Source organism: Phalacrocorax aristotelis, unplaced genomic scaffold (genome assembly GCF_949628215.1).
Source record: "Phalacrocorax aristotelis unplaced genomic scaffold, bGulAri2.1 scaffold_39, whole genome shotgun sequence".
NCBI classification, from domain to species: domain Eukaryota; kingdom Metazoa; phylum Chordata; class Aves; order Suliformes; family Phalacrocoracidae; genus Phalacrocorax; species Phalacrocorax aristotelis.
The window spans coordinates 973,766-980,201 of NW_027441109.1; positions in this window are offsets into that span (position 1 = coordinate 973,766).

Genomic DNA, 6,436 nt, shown 5'->3' on the forward strand with positions numbered 1-6,436 from the left:
ACTGAGGGTAACTGGGACGTACTGGGATGTGCTGGGAGGGAACTGTGAAGTACTGGGATGTACTGGGAGGGAACTGGGATGTACTGGGATGGAACTGGGATGTACTGGGAGGGCACTGGAATGTAATGGGATGTACTGGGAGGGAACTGGGGTGTACTGGGAGGCACTACAATGTGCTGGGATGTCCTGGGATGTACCGTGGAGGAAGTAGGGTGTACAGGCTTGTACTGGGTTGTACCGGGTGGAACTAGCAGGGATTTGGGATGTACCAGGATCTACTGGGATGTACTGGGATGTACTGGGAGGGAAGTGTTATGTACTGAGGGGAACTGGGACGTACTGGGATGTGCTGGGAGGGAACTGTGAAGTACTGGGATGTACTGGGAGGGAACTGGGATGTACTGGGAGGGAACTGGGATGTACTGGGTGGGAAGTGTTGGGAATTGGGATTTACTGGGAGGGAACTGGGATGGACTGGGAGGGAGCTGGGATGTAGTGGGACATACTGGGAGGGAACTGGGATGTACTGGGGTGTACTGGGAGGGGACTGTTATGTACCGAGGGGGAACTGGGATGTACTGGGAGTGAACTGTGAAGTACTGGGATGTACTTAGAGGGAAGTGGGAGGGAACTTGGATGTAGTGGGAGGGAACTGGGATTTACTTGGAGGAAAGTGGCATGTACTGGGCTGTACTGGAATGGAACTGGGAGTGAACTGTGTGTGAACTGTGAGGGAACTGGGATGTACTGTGAGGGAACTGGGATGTACTGGGATGTACTGGGATGCACTGGTAGGGATCTGGGATGTACTGGGATGCACTGGTAGGGAACTGGGATGTACTGGGAGGAAACTGGAATGTCCCAGTTGACACCCACTTCCCTCCCAGTGCCTCCCAGTATATCCCAGTTTCCTCCCAGTACATCCCAGTAAATCCCAGTTTGCTCCCAGTACATCCCAGTACATCGCAGTACATTCCAGTTCCGTTCCTGTACATCCCAATACATCCCCGTTCCATGCCAGTACATCCCAGTTCCCTACCAGTTCATCCCCGTACATCCCAATTCCCTCCCGGTTCACTACCACTTCTTTCCCAGTGCCTCCCAATACATCCCAGTTCCGTCCCATTACATCCCAGTATATCCCAGTTCCCTCCCAGTACATCCCAGGTCCCTCCCAGTACTGGGAGGGACCTGGGATGTACTGGGAGGCACTACAATGTGCGGGGATGCTCTGGGATGTACTGTGGAGGAACTAGGATGTACAGGCTTGTACTGGGTTGTACCGGGTGCAACTGGCAGGGATATGGGATGTACCAGGATGTACTGGGATGTACTGGGAGGTAACTGTTATGTACTGGGAAGGAACAGGGAGGGAACTGGGATGTACTGTGAGGGAACTGGGACGTAGTGTGAGGACACTGGGATGTACTGTTATGTACTGGGAGGGAAGTGTTATGTACTGAGGGGAACTGGGACGTACTGGGATGTACTGGGAGGGAACTGTGAAGTACTGGGATGTACTGGGAGTCAACTGGGAGGGAACTGGTATGTAGTAGGATGTACTGGGTGGGAACTGGGATGTACCAGGATGTACTGGGATGTACTGGGAGGGAACTGGGATGTACTGGGATGTACTGGGAGGGAACTGGTATGTACTGGGAGGGAACTGGGATGTACTGGGGACATACTGGCAGGGAACTGGGATGTACTGGGAGGGGATTGGGATGTACTGGGAGGGAACTTGGATGTATTGGGAGGGAAGTGTTATGTACCAAGGGGGAACTGGGACGTACTGGGATGTAGTGGGAGTGAACTGTGAAGTACTGGGATGTACTTAGAGGGAACTGGGATGTACTGGGAGGGAACTTTGAAGTACTGGGATGTAATTAGAGGAAACTGGGAGGCAACTGGGATGTAGTGGGACGTACTGGAATGGAACTGTGTGTGAACTGTGTGTGAACTGGGAGGGTACTGGGATGTACTGTGAGGGTACTGGGATGTACTGGGAGGGACTGGGAGGGATCTGGGATGTACTGGGCTGCACTGGTAGGGAACTGGGATGTACTGGGAGGACACTGGAATGTCCCAGTTGACACCCACTTCCCTCCCAGTTTCCTCCCAGTATATCCCAGTTTCCTCCCAGTAAATCCCAGTTTCCTCCCAGTAAATCCCAGTTTCCTCCCAGTACATCCCAGTTTCCTCCCAGTACATCCCAGTAAATCCCAGTTCGCTCCCAGTACAACCCAATACATCGCCGTACATTCCAGTTCCGTTCCTGTACATCCCAATACATCCCCGTTCCATGCCAGTACATCCCAGTTCCCTACCAGTTCATCCCCGTACATCCCAATTCCCTCCCGGTTCACTACCACTTCTTTCCCAGTGCCTCCCAATACATCCCAGATCCGTCCCATTACATCCCAGTACATCCCAGTTCCCTCCCAGTACATCCCAGATACCTCCCACTACTGGGAGGGAACTGGGATGTACTGGGAGGCACTACAATGTGCGGGGATGCCCTGGGATGTACTGTGGAGGAACTAGGATGTACAGGCTTGTACTGGGTTGTACCGGGTGGAAGTAGCAGGGATTTGAAATGTCCTAGGATCTACTGGGATGTACTGGGATGTACTGGGAGGTAACTGTTGTGTACTGGGAGTGAACTGGGAGGGAACTGGGATGTACTTGGAGGGAAATGGGAGAGAACTGAGATGTACTGGAGGGAACTGGAACGGAATAAGAGGCAACTAGGACGCACTGGTCGGAAACAGGGACGGAACTGTGATGTACTGGGACGTACTGGGAGGGAACTGGGACGTACTGGGAAGGAACTGTTGTGTACTGGGAGTGAACTGGGAGGGAACTGGTATGTAGTAGGATGTACTGGGAGGGAACTGGGATGTACTGGGAGGAAACTGGAATGTCCCAGTTGACACCCAGTTTCCTCCCAGTATATCCCAGTTTCCTCCCAGTACATCCCAGTAAATCCCAGTTTGCTCCCAGTACATCGCAGTACATTCCAGTTCCGTTCCTGTACATCCCAATACATCCCCGTTCCATGCCAGTACATCCCAGTTCCCTACCAGTTCATCCCCGTACATCCCAATTCCCTCCCGGTTCACTACCACTTCTTTCCCAGTGCCTCCCAATACATCCCAGTTCCGTCCCATTACATCCCAGTACGTCCCAGTTCCCTCCCAGTACGTCCCAGTTCCCTCCCAGTACTGGGAGGGAACTGGGATGTACTGGGAGGCACTACAATGTGCGAGGATGCCCTGGGATGTACCGTGGAGGAACTAGGATGTACAGGCTTGTACTGGGTTGTACCGGGTGGAACTGGCAGGGATTTGGGATGTACCAGGATCTACTGGGATGTACTGGGATGTACTGGGAGGTAACTGTTGTGTACTGGGAGTGAACTGGGAGGGACCTGGGATGTACTGGAAGGCACTACAATGTGCGGGGATGCACAGGGATGTACCGTGGAGGAACTAGGATGTACAGGCTTGTACTCGGTTGTACCGGGTGGAACTGGCAGGGATTTGAAATGTCCTAGTATCTACTAGGATGTACTGGGATGTACTGGGAGGTAACTGTTGTGTACTGGGAGTGAACTGGGAGGGAACTGTGAAGTACTGGGATGTACTGTGAGGGAACTGGGATGTACTGGGAGGGAACTGGGATGTACTGGGTGGAAAGTGTTGGGAATTGTGATTTACTGGGAGGGAACTGGGATGGACTGGGAGGGAACTGGGATGTAGTGGGACATACTGGGAGGGAACTGGGATGTACTGGGGTGTACTGGGAGGGAATTGTTATGTACCGAGGGGGAACTGGGATGTACTGGGAGTGAACTGTGAAGTACTGGGATGTACTTAGAGGGAAGTGGGAGGGAACTTGAATGTAGTGGGAGGGTACTGGGATTTACTTGGAGGAAAGTGGCATGTACTGGGCTGTACTGGAATGGAACTGGGAGTGAACTGTGTGTGAACTGTGAGGGAACTGGGATGTACTGTGAGGGAACTGGGATGTACTGGGACGTACTGGGACAGACTGGGAGGGATCTCGGATGTACTGGGAGGGATCTGGGATGTACTGGGAGGCACTACAATGTGCGGGGATGCCCTGGGATGTACTGTGGAGGAACTAGGATGTACAGGCTTGTACTGGGTTGTACCGGGTGGAACTGGCAGGGATTTGGGATGTACCAGGATCTACTGGGATGTACTGGGAGGTAACTGTTATGTACTGGGAAGGAACAGGGAGGGAACTGGGATGTACTGGGAGGAAACTGGGATGTACTGTGAGGGAACTGGGACGTACTGTGAGGACACTGGGATGTACTGGTATGTACTGGGAGGGAAGTGTTATGTACTGAGGGGAACTGGGACGTACTGGGATGTACTGGGAGGGAACTGTGAAGTACTGGGATGTACTGGGAGTGAACTGGGAGGGAACTGGTATGTAGTAGGATGTACTGGGTGGGAACTGGGATGTACCGGGAGGGAACTGGGATGTACTGGGAGGGAACTGGTATGTACTGGGAGGGAACTGGGATGTAGTGGGAGGGAACTGGTAGGGAACTGGGATGTACTGGGAGGGAACTGGTATGTACTGGGAGGGAACTGGGATGTACTGGGACATACTGGCAGGGAACTGGGATGTACTGGGAGGGGATTGGGACGGACTGGGAGGGAACTGGGATGTACTGGGCTGCACTGGTAGGGAACTGGGATGTACTGGGAGGAAACTGGAATGTCCCAGTTGACACCCACTTCCCTCCCAGTGCCTCCCAGTATATCCCAGTTTCCTCCCAGTACATCCCAGTAAATCCCAGTTTGCTCCCAGTACATCGCAGTACATTCCAGTTCCGTTCCTGTCCATCCCAATACATCCCCGTTCCATGCCAGTACATCCCAGTTTCCTACCAGTTCATCCCCGTACATCCCAGTTCCCTCCCGGTTCACTACCACTTCTTTCCCAGTGCCTCCCAATACATCCCAGTTCCGTCCCATTACATCCCAGTACATCCCAGTTCCCTCCCAGTACGTCCCAGTTCCCTCCCAGTACGTCCCAGTTCCCTCCCAGTACGTCCCAGTTCCCTCCCAGTACGTCCCAGTTCCCTCCCAGTACGTCCCAGGTCCCTCCCAGTACTGGGAGGGAACTGGGAGGTACTGGGAGGCACTACAATGTGCGGGGATGCCCTGGGATGTACTGTGGAGGAACTAGGATGTACAGGCTTGTACTGGGTTGTACCGGGTGGATCTGGCAGGGATTTGAAATGTCCTAGGATCTACTAGGATGTACTGGGAGGTAACTGTTATGTACTGGGAGTGAACTGGGAGGGAACTGGGATGTACTGGGAGGGAACTGGGACGTACTGTGAGGACACTGGGATGTACTGGTATGTACTGGGAGGGAAGTGTTATGTACTGAGGGGAACTGGGACGTACTGGGATGTACTGGGAGGGAACTGTGAAGTACTGGGATGTACTGGGAGTGAACTGGGAGGGAACTGGTATGTAGTAGGATGTACTGGGTGGGAACTGGGATGTACCAGGATGTACCGGGATGTACTGGGAGAGAACTGGTATGTACTGGGAGGGAACTGGGATGTACTGGGATGTAGTGGGAGGGAACTGGGAGGGAACTGGGATGTACTGGGAGGGAACTGGTATGTACTGGGAGGGAACTGGGATGTACTGGGACATACTGGCAGGGAACTGGGATGTACTGGGAGGGGATTGGGACGGACTGGGAGGGAACTGGGATGTACTGGGCTGCACTGGTAGGGAACTGGGAAGTACTGGGAGGAAACTGGAATGTCCCAGTTGACACCCACTTCCCTCCCAATGCCTCCCAGTATATCCCAGTTTCCTCCCAGTATATCCCGGTTTCCTCCCAGTACATCCCAGTAAATCCCAGCTCGCTGCCAGTACATGCCAATACATCGCTGTACATTCCAGTTCTGTTCCTGTACATCCCAATACATCCCCGTTCCATGCCAGTACATCCCAGTTTCCTGCCAGTTCATCCCCGTACATCCCAATTCCCTCCCGGTTCACTACCACTTCTTTCCCAGTGCCTCCCAATACATCCCAGTTCCGTCCCAGTTCCCTCCCAGTACATCCCAGGTCCCTCCCAGTACTGGGAGGGAACTGGGATGTACTGGGAGGCACTACAATGTGCGGGGATGCCCTGGGATGTACTGTGGAGGAACTAGGATGTACAGGCTTGTACTCGGTTGTACCGGGTGGAACTGGCAGGGATTTGGGATGTACCAGGATCTACTGGGATGTACTGGGATGTACTGGGAGGTAACTGTTGTGTACTGGGAGTGAACTGGGAGAGAACTGGGATGTACTGGGAGGGAACTGGGATGTACTGTGAGGACACTGGGATGTACTGGTATGTACTGGGAGGGAAGTGTTATGTA